Below are 15,507 nucleotides of genomic sequence, written 5' to 3'. Positions count from 1 at the left end.
AACACAAGAAAAAAAAACAGTCACTTTTTATTAAAAAAAAGGGGAGGTTGCAAATAAGGTGAATAGCTAAATTCCATTCTAACATTTTTTGCTCTGTTTCCTACTTAGCTCATAATTTGGGTCTCCGTGTAAATACTTTAGGGGTGTGTAGGGGGGAGGACTGCCAGAGGACGTAAATCTGGCATTACACCAGGCCAGAGTAGTTAGGGAGGGGTTTTCCAGGGGGTGAGGGGAGGGTGAGGGTGCACAGGGTGGTGGTAAAAATTCTAAAAATCCTCATGGGCCATGCCAGCTTCAGAGCTTTGTCATCCCGAATAATGGTTGTCTCGGATTCCGGTACAAAGGGAGAGTACAGTGTGAGGTGACGGACACGCTGTTATGACCTCCCTTAAATTTCTCTCCTGGAACGTCAATGGCTTGCGGGTGAGGGGCAGAAGGGACCGCATTTTCCAATACTTGAGGGACTCACCCGCACAGGTCATTGTCTTACAGGAGACACATCTCCTGAAGGCTGAGACCGTTGACCTATTAAAAAATCAGAAATGGATTGACAAATTCATATGTACTGACCAAACTGCCAATATTAGAGGTGTTCTTTTTATTTTCAAGAGACAAGCAAAGGCGCAGATATCCGAGTATAGGGAGGATAATAGTGGGAGGTGGCTCCTACTAAAGGTCTCACTAGGAGACTCGATTTAACCACGGGTGGGCTATTATGGCCCAAATCAAGATGACCCATCCCATTTAGATTTGATTCGAACTTATTTGATAACCCGCCAGGACCCTGTTATTTGGGTGGGGGATTTTAATATTGTCCTGAACCCTAAATTAGATAAGTCGCCCAATTCCAAAGCTGTGGTATTATCTAACTCAAGACAAAGTCTCGTGTCAATTATGGCACTGCTAGGTTTAGCAGATGTATGGAGGGAAAGGGCTGGTAACAAACTGGGGGTATCCTTCTGGAACCTTAAATATAAGCATAAGTCCAGAATTGATTACGCACTGTTCAAAGACTTTGTGGGGGATATAGAATATCTTCCGCTTCATCTCTCTGATCATTCTGCTATTCTTTTTACTCTAAAATCAGGCCAGCGGAGTAGACAGTCATCATGGTCTTTTGACAGATCTATTTTATTAGAGGAAACTGAAATCAATTTTCTTCTAGCAGAGTCAAATTTGTTTTTAGAGGCTAATGTTGACTCAGCAGGTATTTCTATGGTGTGGGATGCGTTGAAAGCATTTTTGAGAGGCTGCATAACAAATAGAGCCTCCCATAGGCGAAGGCTGTATATTAGCAAAATAAATAGCCTAGAATCGGAAATGAGCTCTATGGAACAATAGTGCGGCAGCTCGAATGGCTCAACAGAGGAGCAAGGAAAGCTGGCTACTTTAAAAAAACAACTTGAAGGTCTTTTGCAGGAAAGGGTTGCCAAGAGATGGGAGGCAAGTAAATTGTCCCACTTTGAATTTGGGGAAGCTGCTGGGAAGGTTTTGGCATGGAAAACAAAATCCGACCAAGCACAAAAATTCATTAGAGAGATAAAAATCAAAGGGGAAACATCGGCCCGGACCTCTGTCTCTGATATCGGGAACGCCTTTCAGGAATTTTTTCAAGATATCTATAAAGAAGATATTAGAGATGATCACTTCGCAAGGGAGTCCTGGCTAGAGAAAATATCTCTGCCGGCTCTATCACCTTAGCAAAATAGGTGCCTGGGGATCGATATAACTGATTAGGAAGTGAGGAAAGCTATTCGGCAAGTTAAGCGAGGGAAGGCTGCCGGCCCTGATGGCTTACCAGGAGAGCTTTACCGTGTACTAGGAGAAGCCATCATACCAACTTTGACGGTCCTCTTTAACAACATTCTCTCGTTAGGGGAGGATCCCCCTAAGTCATGGTCCGAAGCAACTATAGTCCTGATTTTTAAGCCTGGGAAAGATCCAACCGACTGTGGTTCCAACTTCCTACCGCCCTAGTTCACTCCTTAACAATGACTATAAAATCTTTGCTGCTATTATGTCTAATAGGTTGGGGAGTGTAGTAGGGTCGGTTATCCATCAGGACCAAAAAGGATTCATAACAGGGCGCCAGTTATCGGATCTCACGCGGGATTTAGTCGGGGCTATAGATATTGCTTCCACCTTTTCGTTACCACTAGCCGCCCTGACTTTAGACGCAACTAAGGCCTTTGATAGGGTCAACTGGCCCTATTTAGCTGCAGTTCTGAAAAATCTCAATTTGGGAGACAGGTTCTGTCGGGCCATAGCTCTTATTTATAAGGCCCCAGTGGCGCGTCTGCTGATTAACAACATTCTGATGGAGGCCTTTAAAATCACAAGGGGCACCAGGCAGGGATGCCCACTTTCCCCCCTCCTTTTTAACCTCTACATTGAGTCATTTGCGCAGGTTCTTAGGGAAGAGGCCAACATCCCGTCTTTTAAATTCGGAGGGTGGGAAAGACGGGTTGCACTCTATGCTGATGACATCCTTATTTTCACATCTGACCCGGAGTTAGCTTTTGCCAAAGTTATTAAGCGGGCAGAGGAATTTGGGCAGATCTCTGGTTATGAGGTAAACGCATCTAAAACGGAAATAATGGCCTGGAATATTAACATCTCTAACCCACAACTTAGCGTGTCTTCTTCCATGCGGTACCTGGGTATCCGAATCTCCCAAGAGGTTGGGAACATTGTGCAGAATAATGTTGACCGGGTATTTAAAGAGTGTAAAAAAAAACTAATGGCATGGACCTCCCTTCCAATAACTATACTAGGCAGGATAAACTTAGTAAAAATGTCAATCCTTCCTAAGTATATATTCATTTTTAACACCATTCCCCTGGCTTTCGATAATATACATCTTGTCAAAAGTCAACATGAGATTAACTCATTTATCTGGAATTACAGAACCACTAGATTGGCCTGGAAGAAACTGAGGAGAAGGAGGGATAAGGGGGGTTGGCATTGCCTGACCTCCAGTACTACGCTTGGGCTTTTCAGTTGTCCTATTCCAGAATGCTCCTGAAAACGCCTTCAAGCTCTTCGATTGGGACAATGTTTCAGGCAATGCTAGCAGGGGCCGAGCTCCCAAGTGATGGATTTCTTTTTAAATTTGGGGACAATTTTTTTTTCCAAAAGATCAAATTAAAAGTGTTACAATCGTTGGCTAGAGCCTGGATGCATTTCAAAAACAAAATTGGGCTTTCCTATTTCTCGAATTTTGCACCTTTGTGGGACTCCCCTGGATCTCCACCTTGTCTCCGAGATAGTTTAGCGATACCCATGAGGGAGGCGGGGATCGTAAGGTGGGGAGAACTGTTGCTTGGGGGTTCAATTGTCCCGTGGGAAGAGTTACTGAGCAGGGTAGGCCCTGGCTTATCAGCTAGTGGTGAGGCAGGTCGGTGGTAAAGAAATAGCACAGTGGTAATGGTCCATCCTAGAGGAGGTGGATGGGGCTTTTACTCTTGCAGATGAGCTGTGGAGGGATGAGCTGGGTATGCATTGTGAGCAGTTATGGTTGAAATCATTTTCCCTCTTTTAACAGACTGTTAAACCGGCATGGCTGAGGCGCAATCACCTCTTCACAGCACATCGCGCTTACCTTTCTCCCCTAAGGCTATCTAAATTCCAACCAGGGAAAGCATGTAATAAATGCAATTTGCCGGAAGCATCAGACGTACACATGTTCAAAGAGTGCCCCATTATCTGTGTATTCTGGGTGGAAGTTAAGTCGGTATTGGACTCGATCCTAAATACATCACTGACTATTTCACTGCAACTAAATATTTTTGGTATAGACGACAATATCACGGGCCATGCAAGAGCTTTTCTCTTTTACGCTATTCTCCTAGCAAGAAGGCAAATCTGTAAGTGCTGGGTTGATACCACCTCGCCTACAGTTTCAATCTGGCTGACCTCCTTATATGAAACATCCAAGGTGGATCTGGCCAGGTCCTGCAGAAAGGAAAATTTGGCTTTTTGGGATTTATTGGTTCAGTGGGGATAGTTGTCCCGGGGTTTTGTTTTTTCCCCCGGGTGCTATGATGATGCCGTATATACTCCACGGACCTATGACAACCTGGTCCCACTGGTAAATCAGGAATGGCCCAACAGGTTGAAATATACCGTGAAGGAGTTATCTGTTACCCCCCATCTTTCAAAGGTCACTTCTTCCGCCAGTCTAACTGTAATTTCGTGTTCTTGACAGAGAGACAACCAAAAGACCTCGCGTTTCTCAGTTCCAAGACACGTTAGGTGGTCGGTGTTTCCTGAAAGCGGGTAAGGCAAATGAGGAAAAAAAAAAAAAAAAGATTAATTTGGATGTGGCCTCAGCGCTCAGCTGACCCTCGAACTGTTATAAAAGATTTGCGAGTCTTTATCGGCACATACGCAGTCCGCACGCTACATTCTGACCAGGGTTCTGCGTTTAGCTCCCGAGCTTACAAAGAGGCCATGGCCAGCATGGGCGTTGCATTGCGGTATTCTAGTCCATTCCATCCTGAGGGAAATTTGGTAGTGGAGAGAAAAAAACAGGACAAAAAGCAATCTATAAAAGCTAGGTTACTAGGCTCGGGTGATGGGTGGGTTAAACATCTAATAAGTGTCCAACGTAGTCTTAATAATCTGCCAAGAAGTTCTCTAGGGGGTATCACTCCATATGAAATCCTTTTTGGAACTAGAATGATTGTGCAGGACCTCGATTGTCACACTTCAGTGGTGGAACAAAACCCTTTGATATCAAAGCTAGTTTGGCTGTTTTGCAGGACTTAAATTAAATAAGATCCAGACAAAGTAACGTACTCCAGAAGCCAACAACCACTGAAGAGAAACCATCCGTCCCAGCAAGACCTGTATGGATTCCAAAGATTGGGGATCTGGTCAGAGAAAAGATTGCAGACTAGAAGGAATTTGGGCCTTCTTACAGACAACCAGTACCGGTCCTAGCCATCTACGGATCAAGAACAGTGTTACTGCCGCCCCTTGCTGCAAGAAAGGAGAACAGGTTTGTGTCAATCGACCTTGTCAAACCACATCATGTGGCCAATCATACGTAGTAGGCCAAGTGGACTCCAAAGACGTAGCAGATGCCCGAATCTGGCTACTATCCAAGAGGTTCAAACTGAGAGACTCATCACTTTTGAAGAATCTGCAGGCGAAAAGAAGGACTATGCAACAAGGTCATGGAACTTGTACCTCTTGAGACCCAAATAACAGTTCGTCAAGAAACGCCTGTCTACAATGAGATAGCAACTGAGTATACAAATGTAACAAGTGAACAAGTGGTTCCAGCGATTTCACCAAATCCTGATGCAATCCCAACAATTGACAGAACTGCCTCTGGCTATTTCATTAACTTTGATACACTTTCTAAGGATCCCAGCGAACCTGAAACAATGCCAGCTGAAATAACTTTCAAAGAACAAGCAACTTACTCCTCAAACCACACAAATCATCTCATCGTGAACAAAGAGAATTGTCATCAGTGAAGATCACAGCCGTTCCTATACCTGGTGGCTTGGGACAGAACTGAATATGACATTCTTGGTCTGGCGGAGCTGTTGAAGAATCCACACCAATTCAAGATTTCCTTGGGTGACTTTATTTCATCTAGTACCTTTTCTGATGATTGGAACTTCGAGACAAATTAATAATATGATGTCAGACTTAGAAATGTAAGCAAAATTCACTAATCATGAATATTTAGAAGGTGCATCAGATTATGAACAAATGTATTGTTATAAACACTATGGTCAACATTTCTTGCATAAATCTGCAAATCCTAGAAATGTATTTACACATAACCATAGGGAACATTGTTCTACGCCACCAAAGGGTAGCTCAAAAACATTTTTGGGCAAATTTCCATACTTATCAGGGTATAATGTTTCGAATCCAGAATCATTTTACTTTAAAACTGTCAATAGGACAGGAATAAAAAGTATGTTAACAAATACATATCAGATTTATTCTGCGGCCTATTATGCTCATCTGTCTACATTAGGTGTTGACTTTTGGAGAGACACCATTGAGACGAAAACTGTCTGGGGCACAAAAGACTGGCAAGTGCAGGGATTATAAGCTTTATTCAGAGCCTGCATCATCCCAGAGCAAATAATGTTTTTGAATGACACTGTTCAACAGACATCCTGTCTTGGGTTAGCCAAGATAAAAGATTTAAACAAACCGTCCATACCTACACCTACGACTGATAGCAGTAACACTTCAGAGGGGGTGGTCGATGTACATACTATTTTGCTTCACAACAGAACAGATCCTGAATGGAAAAAATGGTTAATCTGGCCCACAGACACAAACAACTGTCAAGAAAGATTCCTGAACAAAACAGAAGTATTCACATACACCAGCGCCAGATCCAAGATTCTGAGACAGCATCCAGGGATAGTAACATCATACAGTGTACGGAAACTGTGCCTTGAGTGGCTACACAAGTCCATACTGAAGGAAGTGAAACAACACTTATCTTTACTTAAAGATGGCACTGACCTGAGGGACTTCTTACAAGGACTGAAGAAGCCGCGTCATAAACGTTTTATATACGCCGGTATCTATGCTCTTTATAATGAAGCGTGGAAGATTACGCAAGCAGAAACTGCACAACATATACGAGAAATTGATCATATTAATTTAGAGAAATCTCTCTCTGTAGTTGACAATGGGTTAATGACTATGTCATCCAGTATATATTCTTGGACAGCATAGTATCCTCTGCCATAGACATCATTGTTTTCTGAATTTAATCTCACAGATAAACAAATCAAATTAGCACAGAGGCGAGCATACTATACAATGCTGAGCATTGAAAAACTGGAAAGATTGCCATTTACAGTCGCTGAAAAAACAGCTATTGAATGGATAATACACGGTACTATCACTCTGCCTGTTACAAATTTCCACTTTCAGTATTGCGTAAAACGTATACCATCAGGCCTATATGAAAGGTTGGGTAAAGAATACATCAAGACATCCTGGGAATTACCTTATACACACAGATGTTGGAATGGGGGGAAAGAAGTATTTCTTAGTGGGAATAAATGTGAAAACGCAATAAGCCGGTCTCTCCTATGTTAGGGTATAAATTTACACCGGGCCTGTGATGGTTCCTCTAACAATTTATCCTGCCACCTGCAAGGTTCACCAGCTGCAGTGATTGATCCAATTTTTAGGCAACTTTCTAGTGGAAGGTACATTATGTTGAATGATCACAGCTGCTGTGGCATGTTTCCAGGTATAGCCTATCTCGTAACTGTGTCAGCCAGGGTCACTTGCTGTATGCAAGTATTGTTTCCGAAAACGAAGACAGACCGGGAGTCGCCGTTATGGCCTTCACTGAACATCTCTTCTATATGAATTGATACTTTGAGCAGAATGAAAGCCATTCTTTTACAAAAAACTGTGCCATTGACCTCGGCCAAAGAAACCTATGATCTGAAAGTCGCAAGGACTTCTGAAGAGATACACATCCTATGAATTATAAACTGCCCTGTACATTTCTCAGAAATGTTAGGTAGTATCTTAAAAATGTCTGAAACGAGTGGTATTGTACATGTATTTAAGAGGATTTTTTCGGGATTGTTAATACCCTTTGAAGCAGTCCTAGGAATTTTTCCAAACTTCGGGCACTCTGGGGCCGATTAGGATGGCGGACGGACTTGCGTCCGTCCGCCACCCCTGAGTAGGAGGGACCGTCCGCATGGGCAGCGGCGGTCCCTCCATGGCAATTAGGATGTGACTGCCACCCTGGCGGTCACATCCTGTATGTTTTACATTGCGGCGGGTGCAGCTTGAAGCAGCACCCGCCGCAATGTAAAAAACGAAAGCTGTGCATTTGCATGCACAAAGCGGCAGGCACCGCGCGGTGCCTCCCGCTTCGTGCACGCAAAGGTACCCCCCATGTGCACCCCCCACGCAACCTTCACCCAGGGGGCCCGCAACGGGCCCCCAAAGTGATTGTCCGTATGCTTTTCCACGGCGGAAAAGCAGCCGCGGAAAAGCATTACTTTCCCTACATCCTAATATGGCTGGCGGTGTCTGATAGACACCGCCAGCCATGTTAGTGCTTTTCCGCCGTGGTCGCTTTCCGACCGCGACGGAAAAGCGGCGGACACATTGTGAGACCCACCAGCCATCCTGATTTGGCGGTGGGTCTTTCAGGCCTCCTCGGCGGATTTCCCGCATACTCCGGGCCGGCGGTGGCTTCCGCCGGCCCGGAGTATGCGGAAAATCCGCCATCATAATGACCCCCATAGTGTTTGGCGGACTGCCTCTCGTTTTGGGGCTCGCAGCATGGATACTATTTTTGCTCCTTTTGCTCCGATATGGCAAGCCAAATCACCAGCAATACCCAGATCATCGTGGAAAACACTCTTCTGGCGATGAAGTATCGTGAGCGCATAGTCCAAATTTTGGTATTAACTAGTTTAAGAGAATTAAATACCACATGGTTTATGTCATTCAGACCAATCTGTCAAGATTGCATCTTACCTGTTCTACGATGCCTGCTATGTGGAGAAGAATGCGTGTTAGACATCTGTCTCACACTCTCATCAGTCATTTTTTATTTTTTTAAAGTTTTCAAAAACCTTTATTGATTCATAAAGCATGGTACATCAATGCAAGAAATTCGAATAATGACATGGAGCATCAGAAAGCAAATTTAAACTATCTTCCCATGCTGTGTCGTATTAGTCATTAAACTAAGATTGAAGGGATAATCAACAGTTACCCTAACCCCTCCCTCCCCCCTTTTACATAACATGGATTAATTCGTAGGAAGCAAATGTCCATAGTAGTCCGGAAGCATTCTATATGCATAGCAGATGTACACAGATCGATGTAAGGATGTCGTCCATTACCTGTAACCCACCCTCCCAGTTGCTAGTAAGGAGACATAACAGTCAGGCCCTGACCCCGACCCAGAAATCTTAAGGAGGCCCAGTCCCATATACAGACATGGCAAACAACAAATACATATACAACACTAATAGCAGGTGAGCGGCAGTGGAGTGTGTGCGGATGAGGATTCACTTAGATGTTGTAGTGTGTAGCGCTACAGTGGGTAGAGCCTCCCTAGCCTGAATTTCTTCTTCCTCTGCACTCAACCTGACAAGATATGCCGTGAGTGGTGCCCATATGTCTTTTGGCTGTGAGGTGAGGGGTAGGAGTTCAGCATAGTCGTGTAACCTCTCTTGCCATGTGGACAGGGAGTGAATCCAGCATTTAAACTTGGGGGCGCGGCTTCTGCCCTAGCGGCACGCAATTAAGCGCTTAGCAAGCAGCAGGCCCATGGCTAGAAATTTTTTGTGTACGGTGACTACAGATTGCGTTAGTCCCAACAGTGCCATGAGTGGGCAGGGGGTGACTGTCACACCGAGCATGCTCGTGAGTCCCGCAAATACCTGATCCCAGTACCTAGCAATTTGGGGGCAAAACCACGCTAAATGCATGAAATCGGCTCCAGCGGCGCCGCATCGAAGACAACAGTCATTATCTTCTAAATGAAACTTGTGTAATTTGGCAGGTGTGTGATAGAGCCTGTGAAGAAATTTATAATGAAGTAGTCGCAGTCTATTGTTGCTGGTAATCGCCTGTGTGTGAGTGCAGCTGGTTTCCCATTGCTCGTCCGTGAGGGGTGAGTCTAGGTCTCCATCCCATTCCAATCTAGCTCTAGCAGGGGCAACACTGGGCGCATTCAACGCGTGTTTGTAAAGCATGGATATGACGTGTCGAGGGGCTTCAGGTTGTACCAAAGCATGAAGTGGAGCAAGCGTATCAGGTTCAGCGGGGAAAGAGGGAGTTAAAGCTCATACATTCTGCCTCAGTCTAGTAAATAGAAAGGTATCCATAGCTGAAGGGGGCACCTCCCCGAAAAACTGTTTCGCCGTGCGGAATGTGCCCTGTACATAAAGGTCTCCCCAGCAGCTTATTTTAAATTTACGGAGCATTACGTGACAGATTACTTCACATGTGACTTGTAGCCTTGGGTCATTAAGCAAGGTAAGGTTGGGCGAGTAGGCAAGTGGGTTACCGAGTACAGTGAGAAGACGGTCCCAGGCCTGAACCGTGCAGTCCACAGTGGAAGGGTCACGACTCCTCTGACTGACATGGGTATGAATATATCCAGTGGGGACAATAGGGCTCATATATCCTTCCTCTACGGCCAGGTGAGCCATATATGGTGGAGGGTGATACCAATAAACTGCAAAGTGAGCTTGCGCGCAGTCGTAATACCTCTCAAAATTGGGTACTTCAAATCCACCTAGATGGAAGGGGAGCATAAGAGTGTCAAGGCTGAGTCTGGCTTGTTTCCCACCCCAAATAAGAAGCGAAAGCTGGGAATTGAGGGTGCGGAAAAAAACGGCGCCAGGGTTGTACGGGATGTATACAAATAGGTATAGCAGCTTGGGTAGTATGTTCATTTTGATGAGCGCAATGCGGCCCGCCATGGAAAGAGGAAGATGTAGCCATTTCGAGATGTTGTCTGTAATCTTGTCCATTGTGGTGCCATAGTTGGCATGCATCATTGCTTCCTTGTCCCTGTGTATATGAACCCCTAGATATTTCACCTCCTCCTGCTCCCACATCAATGGGTAGTCGAGTTGGAAAGTTTGCGTATTATCTGTGAGTGGGAAGATAGCAGACTTGGCCCAATTAATCTGGATTCCAGTAACACCTCCAAATTTAGTAATTTCGCCAAGTATCGGGTTTAAATTCTCGCAGGGTTTTTCAATGTATAGCGTGATGTCGTCAGCATAGAGTGACACCAGAAGAGGCCGGGAGCTATAAATGAGGGAGCGGTGGTTGTGTTTTTGCCTAAGTATTGCAACCAGGGGCTCAATTGCCAAGGCAAAGAGGATGGGGGATAGTGGGCAGCCTTGTCGGGTCCCTCGTTGGACATGAAACGGAACGGACCTGGACCCATTGAGGAGTACTGTAGCTGTGGGCTGATGATAGAGTAGTTTCACCCAGTCTAGGAAAGTGAACGGTAGCCCCATATATTGTAGTGTGCCTAGCAAGTAGTCCCATTCTAGGGAATCAAATGCCTTGGTGGCATCAAGAAAGACCGCCACAGCATCACATTTGGGGTTGAGATCTTGGATCACGGCGTGAAGTGTACGGAGATTGTGGGAAGTAGCCCGATTGGGCACAAATACAGCTTGGTCAGGAAGAACTAGGCGTTCCATGAGGAGATTGAGTTTCGTGGCTAATACCTTGGCTAGTATTTTAGTATCATTGTTTATGAGGGAAAGGGGACGGTAGGCGTCGCAGTGTGAAGGGGACTTGCCGGGTTTAAGTAGAGAAGTAATAAGCGCCTCCCTCATGGTGCGGGGAAGGCTCCCCTCCTCCAGGGCGGCGTAGTATACCTGTTTCAGGATGGGGGCCAAGATGGGGGCGTAGAGTTTATAAAAATCGATGGGAAGGCCATCGGAGCCCGGGGCTTTGCCAGAGCGCATACTCATAATGGCGTCCGTTATCTCCTCGAGCTCCAACGGAGCATGTAAAAACTTCTGTTGTCCCTCACCTAGCCACGCCAGCGCGACATCTTCAAAATATGTGGGGAGGTCAATAGGTTCCCCCCTGTGTGATGTGTACAGTGTATGGTAGTGATCTCGGAAAATGCGGATGATGTCAGGGAGGTTCCTGTGTATGTCTCCACTCTCATCTTGTATTTCTGTGATGTAATTCATAAATCTGGGGGGTTTAACAGCATTCGCCAGAGCCCTCCCAGGTCTGTCTCCCTCTCCGTACATACGAGCCATGTGTGGACGCCCTAAGAACTTTCCCTCCTTATCCGCCACCTGTGTGTATTCAAAAATTTTGTTACGCAAACGTAGGAGAGTGTCAGGGTCAACTGGGTTGCGAGCTCTGGACCACTCTAGCTCCTTAAGCTCAACTTCCAGTTTATGCAGTTCAGTGCGCAGAGATTTTAACACTCCGCCTCCTTTCGCGATGCACCATCCCCTGACGGTAACCTTAAAGTCTTCCCAGACAGTGGTCACGCTATCTACAGAGGAGATGTTGCGCTCGAAAAAGTCGCGAATATCTTGTTCGAGTTCGGCCTTAAAGGCCGCATCTCGAAGGTGAGCAGGATTGAGACGCCACGACAGGTAGGGGGAAACATTCAGGGGTATTTGGAGCTCTACAAAGACCGGAGAGTAGTCCGAGAAGGTGCGAGCAAGATGCACCGCTCGGGCCAGCCAGGAGCTAACCCAGCAGAAATAAACACATAGTCGAGCCTTGCCCAGGTAGAGTGTAGGAAAGAGTAATGTGTGCCTTCTCGTAATGTAGGGTGGAGGTGTCGCCACGTATCTATTAGGTTGTTATCCGCCACGACCTCACACAGGGCGCGCTGCATGTTAGTATAATGTGCGGGGAGCGGGCGGGACCGATCGGCAGAGGGCTGCATAGAAGTGTTAAAATCCCCACCCAGAATAACGTGCGTGATGCCTAATGTGTGTATCTTACTCCATAACGCCATCAGGGTGGATGGTTGGTCTACGTTGGGGCCATAGAAGTTAGCTATTAGTACATCATGCGAGCATAGACGTCCCCATACTAGACAGAATCTGCCCTCATTATCAGTGTCGCATCCTGCGGGTATAAAGGCCACTCCTTTTTTAATCAAAATCGTGACTCCCCTAGCGTAGTTAGAATACCGTGAGAAGGTGCGACTGGAGGCCCACCTAGTTGCGAAGGTAGGGGCTTGGCCGGGCGAAAGGTGCGTTTCCTGCAAAACGGCAACATTTACGCCCTGTCTGTCAAGGTATCCTAGTATCTGTCTACGCTTTCTGGGATCGTTCAGGCCTCTTATATCAACCTAATACTCTGTGCTTGATCAGTGCGGGTCATGGTGGCCGGGAAAAGGGTATGGTAGGAATCGGAAACGTAGGCAACGGGCAAGTGTACACAAGTGGAACAACTGCAGTATTAGCAATACATAGCATGTGCAATTGATGGAACAGTGGTACTCCGGACTTAGGACAAATGTGCCCTCCCCCTCCCTCCTCTCCCACACTGGCTACCCCAACTTGCCAGGAAAAAACCATCCCTCCCCCCTTAAACCATCCACTGAGAAGCTGCTCCCAGCAGTAACAGTCCCAACAAAGGAAAGTCATTAAGTCTCAACGGGGAATGCCCTTAGAAGGGGGGCCGCTAGAGGATCCCGCCCATAACACTCCATCTCCCTATTTCACCCATCTACCACCACCTTGGTCACAGGGGCGGAAACTACGGGGTGGAGAGGAGCAGTCCGGGGACAATAGAAATTCTTTTGTCTACGGTAGTGTAATACATCACCAATCAGCAGGATTTCGTCATGGCTCCAGGAGGAGGACTCACGGCGCTGGATAAGTTCATCTTGAAGGTGACTCCTCAAGAGGGTTCCGACATGGGCGAATGAGAGCGGGACCGGCGTCTGGCAGCCGCTTCACGCGACACCGATCTCCTGTCATGTTTCAGGTATTCCTCAGCTTGCTGAGGCGTTTGGAAGATGTGCTGGCGGCCGCGATGGTGGATCCGCAATTGTGCAGGGTAAAGCATTGCATATTGGATACTGCGGGATTGGAGCTGCTTCTTCACTGCCAGGAATTTGCGCCGAGCCTCCTGCACCGCTTGCGTGAAATCCGGGTAGAAGGATAGCGTGGCATTCTCAAAGCGAACTTCCCCCTTCTCTCGTGCGAGGCGTAGCAAAGTGTCCCGGTCTCGGTAGTTAAGAAATTTCATGATAATCGGACGTGGTGTCGCTCCAGGAGGAGGTTTTGGCGCTAGTGACCGATGTGCACGTTCAATAACTAAGTGTGCCTGGTAATCTTCCAGGCGGCCAGTGTTTGTGGATTATGCTAGGCCAAGCAGGCGCACGTTATTCTGCCTGGAGCGCGCTTCCAACTCCTCATTTTTGTCCGCAATTACTTTCAAGAGTTTGTCCATCTGCGTCACTTACTGCCGAGTAGTGATTGCGCCATCCTCCAGGCCTGAAATTCTATGTTCGGCTTCTTTGAGGCGTTCTTCGTGCCCATCTAACTTGGCCACCACATTGTCCAGCCTGAGATTCATGGAGTCAATTTTGGAGTCTGTTGAGGTCAGGTTTTGTTGCATGGGGACCAGCAGGGTTGTCCAGCTGTCGTCCTGTGTCTCTGGGGGGGTCTGCTTCGACCTGAGTTTTGGAGCTGGCACCCGGTGTCCTGCGGCCCTTGAAAGGCAGCTTCGATTGCCTGGGGTCAGCCTTCCCCATCCTGGCAGCCCGGGCCGAGCAAGGACGTTGTAGGTCAGGGTTCCTAAAGGTCAGCGCACGGTCTCTCACTCGGCTACGCAAATCCAGCGCTAGTGTGCCCTGGGTGAGGTAATGGCAAGCGTGTCGTCCGGGTTAACAGTGCCACTTGGCATAAGCATACCGAGGGACTGTCTCCAGAGTCACTGATGGTCCATGCATGAGCAGCCCAGACGGGCGAGCGGATTCACCATCCGCAGGATCGGAGGATATGAAATGGCGGAGCGCGTGGAAGGACCTACGGCCACAGTAGCCACAGGCAGCAGAGGCAATGTAGGCAGCAGTTCTTCTCGCCTCCTTCCGTCAGGCCCCAGGTAGGCGCACAGGGTCCCCAGATGTAAGCGTGGATTGAAGCGCTTCGGGAAGGCTACTAACTCAGCAGTAGGGCCAGGCGTGCAGTGGTCTCTCCGCCAGGTGCCGCAAAATGGCGGTCGGCAAGTGGAAGGTGGAGGAGAAGTAGGGACCAGCAGGCTGCTTTCCACCGGCGCTGTTCAGTCAGGTCGGTTCAAGTGTGCAACGCAGTAGCGGAGCACGGCCCAGCAGACACAAGGATCATGCAGCCTCCAGCCAGGTTTCCAGGAGCCCCAAGGCCTAGATCTTCAGAGTTCGCCAAAATGGTGGACGCAGGTCCCAAGCTCACAGCGTGCGCGCCCTTAGCGTTACGGGCGTCTATCTGCGCTCTGTCATCACCACTCCCATTGCCCTACTTAGGAGTTGCCAACGCGGTGATATCTGGAAAGCGGGGGGGGGGCCCTCAGGTCATCGCATATCCCCGGGTCACCAGTTGGAGTAGTTGCAGCTAATGGCGGCAGGAAGGGGGGTAGGGGGGCCCCCGACGGCACCTCGGCACTGTGCACTGGTCACCAGGGCCCTGGGGGAGCGGCTGCAGACACAGCAGTGAGGCGGCACGGTCAGAACGAGGCGGCGCACGAGGGAGCAGGGCCCGATACCTGGAGCGGCCCGTTAGGCCCCGCAGCACCGGTCTCCATTAGTATTCAGCAGCCGCCGAGTAGTGCAGTCCCCTCCGCAGCCCAGTCTTGCGGCAGCTTCAAGCCCGCCTTCCCGGCTCGCCGTAAGTGGTACAGCTCCGGGATTTTCACAGAGTGTGGAGAAGGACCCCCGGAAGGGAGCGAGGGTATGTTGAGCCGGTTTTGTGTAGTCAGGATGGGGGTTATATTGAAGGTTGTCCCCGGTCGGGCAGGAGCTCTACACCAGAGCGGCCA

This window comes from Lissotriton helveticus, chromosome 4_1, assembly GCF_964261635.1.
Source record: "Lissotriton helveticus chromosome 4_1, aLisHel1.1, whole genome shotgun sequence".
NCBI classification, from domain to species: Eukaryota; Metazoa; Chordata; class Amphibia; order Caudata; family Salamandridae; genus Lissotriton; species Lissotriton helveticus.
Note: the sequence above shows the minus strand (reverse complement) of the source record.